This window comes from Podarcis vaucheri, assembly GCF_965113315.1.
Source record: "Podarcis vaucheri genome assembly, chromosome: 17".
NCBI classification, from domain to species: Eukaryota; Metazoa; Chordata; class Lepidosauria; order Squamata; family Lacertidae; genus Podarcis; species Podarcis vaucheri.
In genome coordinates, this window is record NC_138755.1 from 40,357,585 (window position 1) to 40,378,224 (window position 20,640).

At 47.5% G+C, this 20,640-nt stretch overlaps 1 long non-coding RNA gene across 1 annotated transcript; it reads right to left on the reverse strand.

Moving 5' to 3' along the window:
* Positions 1–8,228: 8,228 nt before the first annotated feature.
* On the reverse strand, positions 8,229–20,317 carry LOC309522711. Its single transcript, XR_014215161.1, has 3 exons — positions 20,272–20,317; positions 19,885–19,989; positions 8,229–8,690 (listed from the first exon to the last, which is right to left on the reverse strand). It is a non-coding gene; the product is annotated as an uncharacterized lncRNA (long non-coding RNA).
* Positions 20,318–20,640: the final 323 nt, after the last annotated feature.

A 20,640-nucleotide genomic window follows, 5' to 3' on the forward strand; every position in this document is an offset into this window, starting at 1 on the left:
GCTGCAGAGTCAAGGGGACGAATGTCAGGTACAGTTCGCTTCCCGTGGCGGGCCTCCATCCGAAGTCTTCCGGTTCTTCCTCCCTGCTCTCGTCGACGACGGTCACCTCTGCTTCCATCTCTGTGCCGCCGTGCTCGAAACCCTGGTCGTCCCCGAAAACGTCCATGTCTGTCTCTCCCTCGCTTCCTTCTGGAGGCGTTGCTCGTCCTGGACCCTCCAGCCACTGTCTGCGCCACTGCTCCTCTGGTCGATCATCCCACCAATACGAGGGTTCTGAAGCAGATCCCGAGGGTGACCCCTCCGGGGAACGGGCGTCTTGTGACGGTTCCTCATCCGAGTCGAACCCCCGGAACGTGCTGGCTGAAAGCGTGGGCGTGAAAAGCCAGTCGTCGAAAAAGTCCGCTGGCATTGGCCTATGGGGAAAAAGGGCATGAAACTCTTCCTTGAGCAGAGGTTCATCTAAAGCGTAGCCCGGCACCCAGCTGTTGGCACTGGCCGGGGTGCCCTCCTTAGCGAGAAGGTATTCTACCCCCTCTTCCCCCCATCTGGAGTCCAAAATCTCCGTGACTTCGTTGAGGCGCACCTCCTGTGCCACTCCCCGTTGCCTGGTTCCCTCTCGGAGCGGACTCGGCGCCGTTCCGGGTTCCTGAAACCTGTGCGGTGCCTTGTAAGGAGTGAGCACCGATCTGTGGAACACCGGATGCATTCTGGAACCCTCCGGAAGCGCCAGCCTGAAAGCCACCGGGTTGACCTGCTCTTCGACTTGGTAGGGCCCCAGTTGCTTATGCCCTAGTTTCTTCTTGGCCAACGACCTGGCCGGCACTGCGTGGGCTGCTAACCAGACCCAGTCTCCCACATGGATCTCTTCGCCAACCCTTCTGTGTTTGTCTGCCTGCACCTTGTATGCGTGTTTGGCCAGCTCCAGGTGCCGCCGCAGCTGATCGTGGACTTCCTGCAACTCCGACGCGAACGCATCTGCTGTCTGCGGCTCCCCCTCCACCAGTCTTTCCAGTCCCGGGAAGGTTCTGGGGTGCCTCCCGTTGTTGGTGAAGAACGGCGTGACCCCCGTGGACACGTGCTTCGTGTCGTTGTAGGCGAACTCGGCGAGCGGCAGGTAATCCACCCACGTCGCCGGCTGTTGATTCGCATAGCATCTCAGGTACTGCTGCATGATGGCATTGACCCGCTCCGCTTGCCCGTTGGTCTGCGGGTGTCTTGCCGACGCCAGGTTGATCTTGACGTTTAGGAAGCCCATCAGCTTCTGCCAGAAGTTCGAGATGAACTGCCGCCCGCGGTCGGACAGAATAGACCGTGGCAGACCGTGAACCTTGAACACGTGGTCTATGAACAGTTTGGCGGTTTGTTCCGCCGTGGCCACCTTCGCACACGGGATGAAATGTGCCATCTTGGAGAACAAGTCCACCACCACCAGCACGGCCGTCTTGCCCCTCGAGCTGGGCAGATCCGTGACGAAGTCCAGGGCGACTCTCTCCCATGGCTCGACCGGAGTTTGCAGCGGTTCCAACAGTCCGGCCGGCGGTCTGTGCACTGGTTTGGCCCTCTGGCAGGTGTCGCACCTCGCCACGTAGTCCGCGACCTCCCCTCTCATTCCGGGCCACCAGAAGTCTCTGGCGACTAATTCCACCGTCTTCTCCTTGCCAAAGTGCCCGGCAGTGGGCGCGTCGTGCAGCTGATGCAGTACCTTGGCGCGAAGTTCGTCTCCCGGCACGTAGATGGCCCCTTTGCGGATGAGCAATCCATCTCTCAGCTGGAACCCGTCGGTCGCTGCCGTGCCCCTTTGCATCTCTGCCATCTTTGCTTGCGCGAAGGAGTCATTCTGCAACGCTCGTCGCACCGCCTCCAGGTCAACTGTTGCCGCAGCGCACGCCCACACTGTTGGTGCGAAGATGTGCATGGCGGCCGCTGGCGTGGCGTCCTCCAGATACTGTGGCTTACGGGAGAGTGCGTCCGCCATGATGTTGGTGTCCCCCGGGACATACTCTATTCGGAAGTCGAAGTTCGCAAAGAACTCAGCCCAACGTATCTGCCTCTGGTTCAGGAACTGTGCCGTGCGCCAGTGCTCCAGATTCTTGTGGTCCGTGCAGACCTGCACCGTGTGCTTGGCTCCAATCAGGAAGTGCCTCCATGCTTTGAACGCTGCATGAATAGCCAGCAACTCCCTGTCCCAGATGGTGTAGTTCTGTTCGGACTTGCTGAGCTTCCTGGAGTAAAACGCTCCCGGCCTCCAAACCCCCTGCGGGTCCTTCTGCAGCAGGACTGCTCCGACGGCCCTGTCCGAGGCGTCTGTTTCAACTCTCATCGGCCTGCTGGGGTCGACATGAAGTAGCTGTTCTTCCGATGCGAAAAGACGCTTGAGTGCCTGAAAGGACTGCTCCGCCTGCGCCGTCCAGATGAACTTCTTTTTCTTGGAACTGAGCGTGTCCGTGATGGCCGCTGTCTGCATCGCGAAGCCTTTGATGAACTTGCGATAGAAGTTCGCGAAGCCGACAAACCGTTGGACCTCCTTCCGGTTGCGTGGGCTTTTCCAATCCAACACTGCTCGAACCTTGGCGCTGTCCATGGCTAGCCCCTTGTCAGACAACTTGTAGCCCAGGAAATCCACCTCCGTCACGTCGAATTGGCACTTCTCCAGCTTGGCGTAAAGCCTATGTTGCTGTAGCCTGCTCAGCACTTCCCTGACGTGTCTGTCATGCTCCTGCTGCGATTCCGAAAAGATCAGGATGTCGTCCAAGAAACAGACGCACGTTTTGTAGAGGAGCCCCGCCAACACGTGATGCATGAAAGCTTGAAAAACGTGGGAGCCATTTTGCAATCCAAAAGGCATAACCCTATATTCGTAGGTGCTCAGGGGCGTGAACATGGCTGTCTTCCACTCATCTCCTTCCCGCATGCGAATGAGGTTGTACGCCCCCCGCAGGTCCAACTTGGTGAACACGCTGCCCTTGCGTACTTTTGCGAGGAGGTCGTCGATGCGGGGCATGGGGAAGTCCGATGGCTTGGTCACACTGTTCAAAATGCGGTAGTCCACTACGAGTCTTTTTGGGGGCGTGTCTCGCTTCTTCACAAAGAATACAGGACTGCCCCCCGCTGCCTGGGACTCTCGGATGAAACCGTGCTCCAAATTATGATCTATGAACTCTTTGAGTTCCTGCAGTTCGTCTTCAGACATGGAATACAGCTTCCCTTTGGGCAGCGCCGCCCCCGGCAGCAGGTCAATTTTGCAGTCATATGGTCTGTGGGGGGGGTAGCTTGTCTGCCTCCTTCTCGCAGAAAACCTCCAAAAATTCTGCGTATTTGTGGGGAATCGCTTGCAGCGTGCCGAGCAGCAGCTGTGACTCCTCTTGCTCCCCTTCCTGCCGGGGCATGATGCAGTGTTCAGCACAAAAGGAAGAGCCGAAGGTCAGCTGCCTCTGGTACCAAGCCAGCGCCGGGCTGTGCTTGTCCAGCCAACTCATGCCCAATACAATAGGCGTGTCCGACAGTTGAGTGACGTTGAAGCTGATGATTTCCCTGTGATTTCCAAGCCGTAGCACCATAGGTGGCGTCTGCTTCACCACTTGCCCCCCTAGCAGCTCCCTGCCATCCACCGTGACAACCTGCAGGGGCAACGTGGCAGGCAGCAACTGTATAGCGTGCCGGCCGACAAAGTCTTGCCCTATGAAGTCTGCATTGCTTCCCGAGTCGACGGTGATTGGCACATCCATGGTGATTCCATTGGGTAGCTGGAGTGATGCGGTGAGCCTCACTACTGGCTTGGGCGGGAGGGGGTCCATGGGCGGTAAAATCTCTGGGGACTGCTTCACTGACACGTCTGGCTGGGCCCCAGTGCCTCTTCCTCCAGCCAGACATCGTCGTTTCCCTGCTGTGGTTCTCCGTGCTGCGTTGCTGCAGTCACCATTGCTGAGGCTGCAGTGTGCTTGTGGAGCCTCCGGGGACACTCTTTCGCCATATGTCCTGTATCTTCGCAGATATAACACTTCCTGTTCCCTCTAGGAGGCTTCGCTTTCACTGCTGCCGGTGCTAGGGCTCTGGCTGCTGACTGAGCCCTTGCACTCCCAACCTCCATCGGTTCCACCCCTCCCCCTGTTGGAGGCGTGGATTGCGCACGCGCTGCTTCTCTGGGAAGGAAGGAGGAGCCCCTGGCTGGTTCGCGCCCGCTGCGCCCTTCGTCCCTGCTCCACGGACGTTCTTCCAGCCGCACCCCCACCGCCAGCGCCCTCTGAACGATCTCCTGCGTGGTCCGGGGTCTCTCCCCCCTCGCAATCTCATCTTTAACCGAGTTGTGCAAGCCCTCCCAAAAATGGTCTCTGACAGGAGCCGAATCTCTGTCCCATTCCAGGGCACTGACCAAAGCGAAAAAGCGGGCATGATACTGCCTTACGCTGGCCCTCCCTTGCCTTAGTCCATGCACCTCCTTTCGGGCAAGATCCACGTCAATGCTTGATAAAAAACAGCCATCCATCGCTTTAATAAAGGCGTCCGCATTTTGGAGCGCAGGATCCTTATCTCTCCACAAATTGCGCAGCCATGCTTTAGCGTCTCCATGCAAATGGGACATGACGAACCCCACTTTCTCTTGTTCATCTCTAAAGTCTTTGTGCAGCAGTTGCAGTGCACACATTACGTCTGCTCTAAAGTTGGGGTACTGTTGCAAATTCCCATCGAAGTGAGAGACCAGACCGCCTGTGCGTCTCCCCAACCCAATCCCCTCTGATTTGGGTGTCTGTTGCCCTTGCTTCGTAAGCACGTCCAACCTGACCTGGAGATCCCTGTAGGCGGCAGCTGCTTCCTCCTCTCTCTTCCTGGACGCCAGCACCTCTGCATTCAGTCGTGAAACTGCTTCTCTGAGTTCCGTTATTTGCTGTTCGGCCGTCATATTATCTGCCGTTCGTGAGCTCTCTTGTAGGCACCCGCTTTCCCTCCTCTCCGCGAGGCCGTGGATGCCCACAATTTGTCGGGACGGAGCTTACTGTCAGGGTTACTTCCAGATCCTAGCTCACAGAGGATCACGCTAGCCAGCGGTCGTTAAATAAAAGTCTTTATTGAGTTACAGTCTCCATTCTCGAGCTGCTGCGTGCAACCCTACGTCTTATGCTTAGATCGGCGAAGCTCCGTCTGAGTCTCCGCCCCTTGCGCACCAACTTAATATCCTAGCCCTGCTCCACCTTTTCCGCCTGACAGTTCTCCTCTGGGTCCCTCTGCCCCCCTGGGTCTCTTCCTTCCGGGATTCTTCTGACGCTGACCCCCCTGACTCTCCTGTCTCCTTGCGCCGGGCTTTAGGACCTGGCTCCCTTTCCGGGCTGCCAACTGCGCCACCTTCCTGTGCATTTGAACTTGGCGCGCGCGCCCAACCTTCCACTTTCCGTCTAACCGTCACTTCGCTCCCCGATGAAGGTGTGGCCACTCCTGACTCGTGCCCTCCCTCCTGTTGCGAGCTGCCAGCGCTTGATCCCTGGCGCTCTTCCTCTTTCCTACTCTCTGGCGGTGATGCTGGTCCCGATTTCCAACTGCTCCCCTCTGAGTCCCCTCTGGCTCTATCTTCCTGGGGTGTCCCCCTAGTCTCCCCCCTTGCCCTGGCCACCGGTGCTCCTTTTTGTGAATCTTCTGATTCACTGGAAAGACTCGGAGATCTCGGGTCGTCGTCATCACTCATCCTTTCTTCTGCCTCCTCCCCCTCGCTCTCTGTTTCCTCCCTTGCCCTCGCCTCTGCTCCTGAACCCCTGACAACATCTAAATATGAATGGAAGAAATGGCACGATCGATTTAATTGCAAATCGAGGTGCAATGTTTTACCTTCTTAGCTGCATTCAGGTGCTACAAAGGGATTGACTGGACTAAGGTTTCTTGAAACCAGTTCTGAAGCACCTGCCCTCTCCAGCTCTCAGCTCAGAACTCATCTCTTGATCCTGGTTCTTTTCAGAGCAAAAAAAAAAGGGGGGGAATAAAGTGATTTAGGAAGAGCAAAGACCCTGGAACAGATGCACCAGCAGGAGATGTGACAAAATGTCATGTGGAATGTGCCTGTAGGCTGGGAATTTGGCCCTGAACACGGTGGATCAGTCCCGAGGATGGCATGTTCCCCAAGGGCAGGGCATGCTTTGGTGACAGCTGTGATTTTTATGGTCCAGCTTCGATGACAGTTTGGGAGGGGCGGGGGTCAGTTCAGCTCCTTTCTGACAGGAATTAGGTTTGTCATCAGATGCTAAAACCCGTCTGATTTATGGCACCGGCCCGTTCTGTTTTATCACGTTAACTCCTAGGTATTCTCTCTCCCTGTTCCCCGTGGAAGGAAAGGTGTGAGGTTTAAGATGCTGACATGATAGACCACCAAGGCAAGGCAAGGGATAGGTCAGAGAGAACATAACAACTGCGAATACAAAAACATCTACCAACCACGTGCCCTCCAAGTGGAGAGAAAAACTATCCCAGCAGCCATTCATCCGTGCTCATTCCTAGACAACTCTTTTGGAGGGAAGTCACAACGATATAAATAAGGAAAATATATAGATACGTATAGGGGTGTGTGTGTGTGTGTGTGTGTATTGAATTGTAAGGAATGATAAAATGTGTAACTGAATGTAATATTGCAAAATAAAACAATAAAATGTGAAAAAGGAAGAAAAACAACAACTCTTTCTTTCTTTCTTTCTTTCTTTCTTTCTTTCTTTTGTGTTTTAGTTAGTTTTTATTAAAAAAAATTGTGTGTGATACAAACCAAATAAATAAGCAAGGAAAAGGTACATATAGCATCTCCACTTCCAATTCAAGGATTTTTTTTCACAGTTCATTTACATTCGGTATGAGGAACTATTGAAATAATAATCCTCCCATAGCTAATTTACCCAGTGCTATTTTTCTAGGGGGGAAAGGTGCCGGAACTCACCATGAATGCCTCCCTTCAGGAGTGCCAACTTGAAAAAAATAATGGGGGTGGGGGGCAGGTAAGCCCAGTCCCACATAATCAATCACATGATGCAGTGACATCATTTGAATGGGAATGTCCATCAACTTTGTGGGGGGCCTGCCCTCTCAAATATGTTATTGTGGGGGCCGAAGCCCTGAAAACCCCTAGGAGTTGGTTCCTAGGTCTCCCTTGTTCTCTTATAAGGGTGATGGTACCCACCTGAGAGATGCCAGAACTGAGTTCCAGTGAGTTCCAGCTGAAAAAAGCCCTGAATTTACATGTTCCAAACTCTCCCAATCTGGATTCCCCCAACTCAACTCCATAAGTGGCAGAAAACATGACATTCAATTATTTTCTCACACAACAAGGCACAAATAAACTCCAAATTCTTGCCTCTCCCCTACTCAGAAGGAAGATAGGTAATTCGTAACATAGAACTACACTACATCGCCAACCAAGTGCACCATGTAATCCCATATATCCTAGAAGATGAAATGAAACAATGGGTGCACATGGAGATCGATAAAATCCCCACTACAGCCTAGCCATTCCTCCAAAACAAACTAAGGAAAATTCCCACAACCCTAAACAGGTTCACACAATGGAAGGAAAAATTAGGAAAACTTGGCCCCAACCCCATCCTCCCTGATTCCCCTGTAACACTATGCATCCGAAACAACTCCTTTCGCACCTGAGCTTTTAGCATACAAGAAAGCAACTCAGAAACAACAGCCCAAGTGGAATAGTACGTTGACAAAGCCACAACATAGGTGTTGAATCCTTTTCTGTGAAGTAGGGTCAAATACTTTTTTAGTTCTGTGCCCCGTGGCCTTTGAGCTCTCCAAACAAGCTGCCATGAAAACAGGCCAAAACTTAAAAAATAAAATTAAATCCATGAGAGATCTGAAGAGTTAAACAGAAGCATTTTTACGCTCTTTTCTACTCCCTTTGAATCCTGCTGTAAACAGTAGAGAGGTGACAAAATAACAGTAATGCTGTTATGTTACATATAAACTATTTATATTTAGAATTTCTGGAAAACTGAAAGCAAATAAGCAAGAGTTTGGTAGAGAATGGATAATGCTTAAGAAATATGTAAAACTTTATTGTACATATAACTCCATATTAGCAGAAATTGAGTGATATTTGTAAAGAAAAAGATGAATATATAGAAAGCAGAAAGAAATGATATTATATAATGTAAACCTGTGTAAAAAAGAATGTTATATCAAACAGTATAATGAGAAGGATGGGAAGGATTGCGCCAATGAGTACTTTTACTATGTAAATAACTTTGTTTTTTATTTCCTTGTTTCTTATCTTTTTTACTTCTTTATTTTTTATTTCTTTATAAATTTTCAATTTTATATAATTTTCTTTTTTTACATGTTAAGCGATAGTACAGAATGTTTGTATAGACATGCAATTTTTTTAATCAATAAAGGATATTAAAAACAAACAAACCAAGAGTTTGGTATGCTGTGATCTATGGAAGAAGAGAGACCATCTCAAGCAATGAAAACTGGAAGGGGGGGAAATGTAATTTTCTATTTAGTGGCTCCCTATAATGCAAGGCAGCAGTTAAGAAAAACCTGCTTTTTGCACACACAGACACACATTTGCAATAAGGATAAAATGAGCCAGAAGCGGCATTGAGCAACTTCCAAAGGTCAGTTAAAAGGTGACATCACCAGTACAGACTGTGCTTGGGGAAGATTGGAATAGAAGTCCCTGGCTGCTGGAGATAATTCTTCAGAGGTCTGCCCTGAAAAACAGAAATGGTCAAAGGTTACTCAAATATTAGAAATTGTTGGGTGTGCTGCCACTGAGCTGAGTCTGTAAGATAACCTGAGGGCTTGAGTCCCTATAGCTGGCAGTCTGGGTCTGCACTCTGCAAATGACTGATGGCTGCATTGCTTTCTTTGCATCAGCAGGGGGCAGTCATCCTGGGTGGAAAAACTAACTGAGCTCCATCTAGAGGAAGGGAGGGGTAACTACAGCCTGCCTCAAGTACATGTTTGAGATGCCAAGTTTTTAGTATTGCCATGTAAACAGTACCATTTCTATATCTGCATGCGCCACAATATCTGCTTATTTGTCGGTGCTACATAAGATGCAAAACCACAAACATGGGCCTCAGGCAGTCATCTCACCCTCCGACTTTCCTCAGATGAAAATAGGGACATTCTGTTCTACACTGGTATCACTGCTCGAGCATTTCCCACTGGTCAAGTACAAAAGCTGTTAGAGGAAGCACACACAAAGCTGCAGTATTTTAAGCACGGAAATATTTGAATTTATGTGTTGCATTTAGGCAGTGCCTTGGGGGGGGGGGGCGCAGAGGTACCTATACCTCTAAACATTTTCTGAATCTTTGTACTGTACTTTTGTCCATTTACTGTATTTATTTTTCCCAATCCGAAGTATAAAATGGTGATTTACTTGAGTCAAAATGAGAATACCCCTAAACATTGCATTGCATTTAGGGAATCCTGAGAGGAAACGAAAACCCCAAATACATACATACATACATACATACAACGAACTAGCACTGATACTAAGGGGGGGTGTTTATTGGGTTATTGTTTTTGGTTTGATTTTATATGCTGTGGTTTTGTTTGTGAACTGCCCTGAGACCTCCAGGTATAGGGCAGTGTATAAAATGAATGAATGAATGAATGAATGAATGAATGAATGAATACTGATGTAGAATAGAATGTGTGGTGTAGCCAGTGTGGGGTAGTGGTTAAGAGCGGTAGATTCATAATCTGGTGAACCGGGTTTGATTCCCGCTCCTCCACCTGCAGCTGCTGGGTGATCTTGGGCCAGTCACACTTCTCTGAAGTCTCTCAGCCCCACTCACCTCACAGAGTGTTTGTTGTGGGGGAGGAAGGGAAAGGAGAATGTTAGCCGCTTTGAGACTCCTGAAGGGGAGTGATAAAGCGGGTATCAAATCCAAACTACTACTACTACTACTACTACTACTACTACTACTCTTCTTCTTCTTCTTCTTCTTCTTCTTCTTCTTCTTCTTCTTCTTCATCTGAGGAATATGGAAGGGTATGTCATCAAACGTTTCACTCTCACACAAATGGAAACGGCTCCTGGTCAAACTGCAGTGTGATATCAGACTATGACACCTTGCCAAGGCTCCTGGTGCTTTTACATTCTTAAAAGGCTGAAAGGTATCAATGAAGGGGATGGGCCCCCTCAAAGTTTCACGGCAGCTTTGCACGCACATCTTGGGACGTGCTTGCGTCACGCGCCCATCTGCACGATGCATCAGTATGCCCTGTGGCATGATTTAAAAGAATTTAAAAAAACAAGTTTTATTACTCATAGCAAACAAAGCCATTCTTAATATATGATTATGCTTGTCCAAGCTGGAATCAGGAGGTTAACACCAACGCATCCTAAGATAGACTAATGAAAGTTACTTTATTTGGAGAAGGAGGAAGGAAGCAAAGCCTGAGAACCCAATCTACATATAAAGAAGTAGTTACTTAAGGAAGAATAAGCAGGGTTGTGGGAATAGGATACCCACCCACCAACTGGTTTAGGTAACATTGCAAACTTTGTTGCTGTACTCCAGAAGGCTGATACTCTGAAAGATAAAGTCAAGCCCCGAGACCTGGCAACCATGTTGGTCCCTTCTTTTTGCCCACCCCCAATATTATTTGATGTACTGATGAAGGCTGTTCACTTCATTGGCGTTTGACACAAAACCACTCAGTTCCCACAAAAGCTATAATTAGCATAATGACTGGATTCAGCTTCTCAGTGATACTCCGTGTAAAGTCTGATTTGCCCGAGTTTCCATTCATCCAGAGCACTTCCATTTGTTAATTCTAAATTTCCATCCTTTTTAGCCACCCATGTAACGTCCCAATCTGGAAGGTTTTGCAAGACCCACGTAGCTGCCTCAAGATGCGGATAATGATCACACAATCCGGCAGAGAAAATTGATTGGGTCAAAGGGAATAAATGGTTGTTTGACAGATCAGACTTTATACAGTCAGATTTTATGCTCAGATGGCTTAAACCTGAAGGCAAGTGTTAGGTATAATTTAGTACTGGGAGCCTAAAATGCTCAGAGAGAGACTAACCATGTCAAATTAACAACCCAATAGCGAGCTCTCCCTGCTAAATGTTCACTGTTTGGCAGGCTGCCACGCCGCAAAGCTCCCTGTACAACCTTCTCAAAAATGAAAACGTGTTATTCTAAGGCAGCTCTGTGAATACACATTCTGTCAGAACTGGAAGGAAATATTTGGGGTAGGCAGGCTGAGAAAACAGTAAGGTGTTGGGTGTCAAATTTGATTTAAACGGGCTGCAGCTTAGCACACTGGCACTAGAACACAGCTGCACAGGCCAGTGGGCCTCAGATCTCAAGTGAAAGCAGGCAGGCGAAAGGGTACCATTCAGTCTTTCAAAAAATATATATATTGGAAGCGTCACTTCAGAGAAGCATCTCACGACCAAAGTCTCTCAGGGACGCAAACAGCAACTGACAAAGGCTCAAAAAGCAGCAGAAAGCATCTAAAAGTAAGGCATTGCATAGTTCCCCCCCCCTTTCTTGTACGTATACTATTTCTTGTAGCCTTGACTTTACCATCCATCTAATTTAAAATCGCAAGCCCTTCATCTCCTTGTTCAAGGCCATCTTGTGAATCTCATGCAAAAAGTATGCATTATTATTCTTACTGTTTCTTATATTTGTATACTGCCCTTCACCTGTGGATCTCAAGATGGTTTACAGCATAGAAATACAAGAAAAAACTCAAAATATGCAAGTTCTCCTTGATTTGACTATGTACATACCCTACAACATTTCTCTGATGAAATAGGGGATGGCCTATTCAATAATTATAATCATATAATTATCATTATACCCTGCCTGTCAGACTGGGTTGCTCTAGCCACTTTGGGCGGCTTCCAACATATATAGTAAAGGTAAAGGGTAAAGGGACCCCTGACCGTTAGGTCCAGTCGTGGCTGACTCTGGGGCTGCAGCGCTCATCTCGCTCTATAGGCCGAGGGAGCCAGCGTACAGCTTCCGGGTCACGTGGCCAGCAGGACTAAGCCGCTTCTGGCGAACCAGAGCAGCGCACGGAAACGCCGTTTACCTTCCCGCTGGAGTGGTACCTATTTATCTACTTGCACTTTGATGTGCTTCCGAACTGCTAGGTTGGCAGGAGCTGGGACCGAGCAATGGGAGCTCACCCCGTCGTGGGGATTTGAAACACCAACATTCCGATCGGCAAGTCCTAGGCTCTGTGGTTTAACCCACAGCGCCACCCACGTCCCTTATTCCAACATATATAAAAACACAATAAAACATTAAACATTTAAAAACATCCCTATACAGGGCTGCCTTTGGATGTCTTTTAATGACTTCTCTCCTTGCGTTGGTGGCTACATAACTCCATACCCTCAAACATTTCTCCAGTGAATATAGGGATGACCTAAGGAAAAGCAGGACATTCTGGGATCAAATCAGAAACTGGGATGGCTTCTGTAAACCCAGGACTATCCCTGGAAAATAAGGACACTTGGACGGTCTGCATGCTCCCCACCTCCCCAAGCAGTGAGAAGTTACAAGGGCAGTGCTTCCTGGGTCTTGCTTTGGAGGAGAAACCACTGAAGGCATGGCATTTTTGACTTGCTTTCTTTACAACACACAGGCAGAGCATAAGTGAAGGCAAGCAGTGTGTGAACACCAGCCAGGGAGCAGATCAGGGCAGACAGATTTGGCTAACAAAATGGGAAGGGACATGATCCAGGTAGCCCAGCAGAACCACATCTGCTAATATGCCCTGAAACTGCTCAAAACAGCACAGTGATGATATGGTACCTCAACTAAGCCAGTCTTTCTCAAAGTGGGCAATACTGTCCCCTGGGGATGCTGGAACCATCCAGGGGAATGGTATTGCCTCGGGTGCAATTGGGGGGGCGTTGAATAAAAATAAGGGAGCAGAGTAATGATGCTTACCATCAGGGTTGGGACAGCAACAGTACCTCCCAGTGGATCCAGTGGATGTGCTGAAGGCAAGGGGCTTTCCTGAGCCAATGGGAGGCAGGCTGCAGTGGCGCCCCCGCCCTGGGGCAGATTGGATTGAACCAGGGGGGCACGGAGTAATTTTTTTTTTCTGAAAAGGGGGAGGTGGGTCAAATAAGTTTGGGAACCTCTGAACTAAGCTATAACATACACCTCTCCATGGTGCTGGTGGGATTGTGGTAAAATGGGGTTGTTCTTGCACATGTGGTGGAGTTGTCCCCAGGTTAGCACTTTCTGGTCAGTTACATTTAAAATCAGTGACGCCTGATACTGCGCTGGCTCTTTCGTCCATTTCTCCAGATATGTAGGGCAATCTCTGTCATAAGCAGATACAGTGGTACCTTGGGTTACATACGCTTCAGGTTACAGACTCCACTAACCCAGAAATAGGTTAAGAACTTTGCTTCAGGATGACAACAGAAATCATGCGGCGTCGGCACGTCGGCAGTGGGAGGCCCCATTAGCTAAAGTGGTACCTCAGGTTAAGAACAGACCTCCAGAACGAATTAAGTTCTTTACCCGAGGTACCACTGTACAGTTGTATCTTGGAAGCTGAACAGCCTAGTTCTTGAATGTTTTGGCTCCCGAATGATCGAAACCCGGAAGTGACTGTTCTGGCTTTCGAACCTTCTTTTGGAAGCCGAACGTATGGCGGGGCCTCCACATCTTCCGATTGGCTGCAGGAACTTCCTGCAGCCAATCAGAAGCTGTGCTTTGGTTTTCGGACATTTTAGAAGTCGAACGGACTTCTGGAAGGGATTCCGTTTGACTTCCAAGGTATGATTGTACTAGTAGAATTGCTGCTGGCTGCAGCCTGTCCACAAACTGCCCATCAGTGGAGGTCTCACCCCCCATCGCAGAGTTCTTCATGCAGTGGCTCACACTGGACATTTTGTAAACACCTACTTCTCCTTTGTAGCACGTATGTGTTACATAACGTAGGAGACTGCTTGAGTTTTATACAGCTTTGGGGAAAATCATTTTCTGTGTTTATACCAGGGCAACCATTAGTAGGGAGTAGAAAACTCTATAGTCCATATTCTTGCTCTGATTTACTTGAGTTGTTTGGAAATAATCTACATATATAATAATATTAATAATAATTTATTGAATTTATATAATGTCCCCTGTCCCAAAGTTTACTTGAGTTGTTTGGAAACAATCCACATATATAATAATATTAATAATAATTTATTGAATTTATATAATGTCCCTTGTCTGGTTATATCTTTGTATTTTTTATGATGATGATAACTATACTAAAAAGGAAATAAATAAATTTTCTAACAATTAGTTCTTTTTTTAAAAAAAAGACACTTATAGGCAATCCTGTCCCATTTATAAACATGAACTTTTAAAAAGCAAAACGATAGTGGAGGAGGGCACAGCAATCAGAGCACTCCCAACAACATGCAGAAATATGGGCCAGGAAAGTTCCCCCCAAAAGAATAAATTATGTGTGCAAAAATTCGTACTGCAGCCTCTCATAAAGAAAAGGCTGTATCGGAGAATTTTCAAAATGTTTTGCAACGCTGAGCTCCATCTTGAATGTTTATATAAGGCCCTTCTCTGGCAGTTCCTCAACCACTGGGTCAGCACTGGCATATTTAGTAGTGAAAAATTTTGTCTTGAATTTCACAGAGCACAGGAATATGCGATGCTGGCATACTGGCCAATTTTCAGCAGAGTTGACTGGGTTCTCATCTAACATTTCCTTGCCGTTCCTAATTTCTATGCCATCTGCTCTGGTATGTGGTGTATAGCAAACAAGGCTCTCCACCATCACCCCAATTTTTACTTTATAGGATTCTGAAACTCATTTCTTTGCTTTCACACCATATTAACCTTTATATGCAGAAACCCAGAGCTGCAATAATGTAGAACCTAAGTTCTATGTCCAGCACTGGGATTTTCTGATGTTAGCATAAGACACTAGTATACAAAAAATCATAATATTTTTTCCCTAATGAAGGTTCTGCAGATATTCTAAGATCAACACAGCTTCTTTTCTGTTTTTGTCCTCTTCTGAAGTAGGAAAAGGGAAAAATCCAGGACTGTTGCATATGGATTGTGAACCCTCTGGCGGAGGAAGAGGGGTGTGGGGGGAGCACAACGTCCCTGGCAGCGCGATCCTGTGGGGTGCCATCGCAGCTGCCCCCCTGCCCACACTGGGCGCCACGCCCAGTTTGTTTGCTTGCTTGGCATGAAGCTCCGCCACTGTGTGAACCTGGGTGCAAAATCAGCATTAGGGGTCATGCCAATTGGCTCTCACTCTCCCAGCGATGAACCACCTTTACTACTGTTATGTACTGAGTTGAGTAGGATCCAGAATGCAGCAGTCTGATTGGTCCTAGAACAATAGGATTCAGAATGCAGCAGTCTGATTGGTCCATAGGAGCCACCCAACCCAGCTCCAGGTGGAAGTGAATCCGCAGACCTGCAGGAGAATCCCGGAATTAGTCAATCACGTGGGGCCCATTGTGTAAATAATGTATATAAAGCAGACATTCTGGGGGAACTTCCATTCCTCTTCACCACTATGAGCTGAATAAAGAGCATGAAATCCACTCTCGACTCCGAGTATATTTCAACTACTCCATGCAAGCTCCATTGAAATACATAAGTAAACATTTCAGCACCAAAAGTGCTTCTTTCTCCCTTCACCTCCTACCTCTGCACAGAACCACGATTCACACATTTCCTTGTTCATAACAGGACATTTGTGCCTTCAGATTATTTGCTATGTCTATGGATGTGCCTGAAGAATCTCCTTGTCCTATTGTGATGTGGATATGTCAGTTGGTTCATGTGGTGGAAATAATTAGTTCTTTGAATGTCGCGGGGAGTGAGGTGGGAATTGTTTGCATTGAGAGATTGAATTGTTTTTTTTGGGGAAATGAACCCACATAAAATCATGTTCAAGTATTCAGTGATGCTTTAAAAACTTTGTTGTATTTATTGTTTGGGGTTTGGGCAATGGGTGTGTATATCTATTCCCTGTAGAAGCGCATGGAACCGAAAACCTGTCACCTCTTATAAGGCATAATTTCCATATGAGAGGCGCTGGAGCATAACTTTATCTAGAAATAATGCTCATTCCCTCGCACATGGAAGTTCTTCCCCCGCCAACCATAAGTGGACCAAAAACAGTTTCTCAGTGGGGAGAACATGGCGTCCTCACAATGTGTAACATCCCTTCAGAATAAAGGACTGTAAAGAAGGACACATGATTTTCAAACACTGGAATTTCATAAGCACGGCCAGATTGAGGTTTGATAAGGCCCTAAGCTACTGAAGTGAGGTGCGCGGGTGGCGCTGTGGGTAAAAGCCTCAGCGCCTAGGGCTTGCCAATCGAAAGGTCGCGGTTCGAATCTCTGCGGTGGGGTGCGCTCCCGTTGTTCAGTCCCAGCGCCTGCCAACCTAGCAGTTCAAAAGCACTATCTGCAAGTAGATAAATAGGTACAATTTTATAGCAGGAAGGTAAATGGTGTTTCCGTGTGCTGCTCTGGCTCGCCAGATGCAGCTTCATCATGCTGGCCATGTGACCCGGAAGTGTCTCCAGACAGCGCTGGCCCCCGGCCTCTTGAGTGAGATGGGCGCACAACCCTAGAGTCTGTCAAGACTGGCCCGTACGGGCAGGGGTACCTTTACCTTTAAGCTACTGAAGGTAATGGGGTCCTTTATATGTCCAGCTGTCCTTTGTCAACAACAAATTGTAGCTGTCTTGTTGTGTTGAATATATGCTATATGGTAATTTAACAAACACAAAACACTGTTGCTATATGTAGGTTTTATTTTACAGTGGTACCTCGGGTTACATACGCTTCAGGTTACATACGCTTCAGGTTGCAGACTCTGCTAACCCAGAAATATTGCTTCAGGTTAAGAACTTTGCTTCAGGATGAGAACAGAAATCGTGCAGTTGCAGCAGCAGGAGGCCCCATTAGCTAAAGTGGTGCTTCAGGTTAAGAACAGTTTCAGGTTAAGAACGGACCTCCGGAACGAGGTACCACTGTATTTGTTTTTCACCTTATATTTTGGAAATGTACATTCAGTTCCCCCCCTTTACATTTTTTTGGGGGGGGCCAGGAGAGTGGGGTCCTAAGCTATCGCCTGTTTAGCTTATACATGAAACTGGCACTGTTCATAAGCTCTGGTCTCATTTTTAAAACAGGTAAAAATAATGCCTAAACGCATTAGAGAAGCAGCCCCACAGGGTGGAGGTTGTGGGAGGTGGGGTGCTTATGGTATACAGATCTCAAACTTTGCAGTGACGACTGACTGAAATATGGTGCAGACAGAGGGTTTGTTTGCTTGCATATTCAGCCAAGTGCTTTATTAACATTTCTCTGCTGAGGAATTATTAGCACGCTCTGCATGAGTTTTCCTCTAGAGAAGGAGCCTGTGATAACTACCAAGGAGAGACTCGGGCCAAGCCATAATTTCTTTGCATCTTGCAATATTACAGCTCTTTGAGTGTGACAGCCGCACCATCTGCAGCTGCAATCTTTTGCCACAAATAGCACAAAACATTTTCCCCTGCCTTGGTGCCTGCTATGTCATTCATCCTACCTATGTCCCGCTGTGGTCCTAGCAACCCCCTCCCTCCGTCATATTCTGCCTCCTCCTTCACCGCCGCCTATCTCTATTCCTGCGAGGCTTATTTTGAGTTCATTTCTGTGAGCTATTAATCACCGGCAGGGACGGCCATTTAAAAATAAAACAAATTACGAGCCTGCGGACGTGACAAGTCATTTCCAGCCACCGAACCGCAGGGCCAAATATTTTCACTATGGCTGAAAAGATTTCTTGTACATGGGGAGAGAGTTCTGTGTCAGTCTTTGCATAGAGTTTCCACGTAAACTGTGTCATTGGCTAAACGGAGAGGGGTGCATGGAAGGTTGACAGGGACACAGCCAGCTCTTGAGCGGTTGCTAAAAGATGACACTTCGTGAGCTATGTTGATAACCCTCTTTGGGAGGAACTGCAAAAACGCAATTAGTGGTGCTAAAATCTATATCAAGAGAAGTGTATTTTTATCGCTCAGAAGGAACCTCTAAGAAGACCAGTCTCACATTTCTCTACAGGGGAACAATATCTTTGTTCCACAGGAAGTAAAAAGGCCCACCTGCAATTAGAGGTATCCTTACAACATATTATGGTGCGCGGGTGGAGCTGTGGTCTAAACCACAGAGCCTAGGGCTTGCTGATCAGAAGGTTGGTGGTTTGAATCCCCTGGACGGAGTAGGTTCCCATTGCTCTGTCCCAGCTCCTGCTAACCTAGCAGTTCGAAAGCACACCAGTGCAAGTAGATAAATAGGTACAGCTCCGGTGGGAAGGTAAATGGTGTTTCTGTGCACTGCTCTGGTTTCACCAGAAGCGGCTTAGTCATGCTGGCCACATGACCCGGAAGCTGTCTGTGGACAAACGCCGGCTCCCTTGGTCTATAGAGCGAGATGAGCGCTGCAACCCCAGAGTTGCCCGCGACTGGACCTAACGGTCAGGGGTCCCTTTACCACTACAACATATGATGATTCAACCCAGCCAGGGAAAAACACCAGTGCTGGCTCTCGGTTTCTGGAGGTCTGTGGGACAATGTGTCCTCAGTGGGGCACCTCTCTCCTCTTTCCAAGGTACTGCTTCCCACTCATATGCCTGCCTCTCTCTCTATGCCACCCTCCTGGAGCAACGGGCTCAAGGGAACTGGTGGAAGATGCAGCTGCTGCCCAGGCCTCGGATGGACACCTCAGCAGGTCCTCAGTGGTGGTAGCCCCTAACACTGTCAAATTTAAAAAGGTAAAAGGGAAAGGACCCCTGGAAGGTTAAGTCCAGTCAAAACCGACTATGGGGTTGCGGCTCTCATCTCGCTTTCAGGCCGAGGGAGCTGGTGTTTGTCCACAGGCAGCTTTCTGGGTCATGTGGTATGACTGAACTGCTTCTGGCGCAATGGGACACTGTGACAGAAACCAGAGCGCACGGAAACACCGTTTACCTTCCCACCACAGTAGTACCTATTTATCTACTTGCACTGGCGTGCTTTCGAACTGTTAGGTTGCCAAGAGCTGGGACAGAGCAATGGGAGCTCACTCCATCACGGGGATTTGAACCGCTGACCTTCTGATCGGCAAGCCCAAGAGGCTTAGTGGCTTAGACCACAGTGCCAAAGAAAAGATAGGTGATTGTCCAGTGCACTGAGCCTGCAGGGGGTGGTAGGCTAAGGGCAGACATTTGTCATGAGCCAACTGAACTGTTGACTCAACAGCTGAAACAAAAAGTACACACTGTTCATCTTTTACTTGTAAAATTTACAGGACTGACCTATGTAGTTGTCAGCACTGCATTCACGTTCGGTTTTTATTCACGGCAAGTTTGCCCATTCAACAAATGGTGTGTGTGTGTATGTTAGCGATTATGTGTGATCGTGGTCAGATCCCTGGAAATGCATCCTCTGATATGTAACAGGGATAAAATAAGCATTCAGTTTGTGCATGCAAACTAAAGTTGGGAAACGGTTGACAAATGCAATTAAAAAACACACCAATTAAGGTACAGTGGTACCTCGGGTTAAGTACATAATTCATTCCGGAAGTCTGTTCTTAACCTGAAACTGTTCTTAACCTGAAGCATCACTTTAGCTAATGGGGCCTCCTGCTGCTGCCGTGCCGCCAGAGCACGATTTCTGTTCTCATCCTGAAGCAAAGTTCTTAACCTGAAGCACTATTTCTGGGTTAGCGGAGTGTGTAACCTGAAGTGTATGTAACCTGAAGTGTATGTAACCCGAGGTACCACTGTATTCACATGTTGAACAGATCGAAGGGATGCTGAAGATAATTCTTTCTGGAAAGCCATGTAGTCGAAGACCAGTTTTGGAAAATTCAGTGTTCCAATATGACAGACTGACCTTGGGTATTTTACTTCATTGCTGCAGAATTGAAATACTGGAACTTCCTTGTTTCTACTGATGTTGGGGTGGTGGTGGTTCTTATAAGATGTTATTATAAGATACCTGGGGAGAAGATAAGAAAATATAAAAGGGGGAGAATGTCAGGGGTGGGTTTTTAGAAGAAACTGAATGGGGTAACTGGGAAAGCAATCTTAATAAATTGCTTCAAGCATTCCTAGTATTGGCCCAAGACTGTTACACAGGAATTTAACAGGCATGTAGGATTTATTCAAGTTTTGCAAGGTGAAAGAAACCTGGACAGGCATATACATATAAATTTTGTAAATATCAGAGTGAGATGCTACTGTAAAAGGATTAACGACAGGGAAACTTTTAAAGACTTGCGGACATGAAGATTGAAGCCCTTGCTGTACCCTCCGAAATCCTGAAGGAAAAATAAGTGATTTAATACATTCTTGTGTCTAAGGAAGAGAGATATTATTTCTTGATGGAATGGAAGACTAGGAATAAGAGATTGTACTGAGCAGGAAATCATGTTCAGAAACAAATGTTAAGTTTGGAGAATCTTTATAGCTGTAAAATACAGCTGGAATTACTAGATACATATAAAGCACTTATAAAAAGATACAAATTTCTGAAATAAACAAAAACTTCCAATGGGGAAATAAGCCAGGCAGATGACTTGCATATAAATATTTTTTCAAAACAAGAAACAAATCCCTCAATAAAAAGAAAGAAGAAGAAATATTTCAC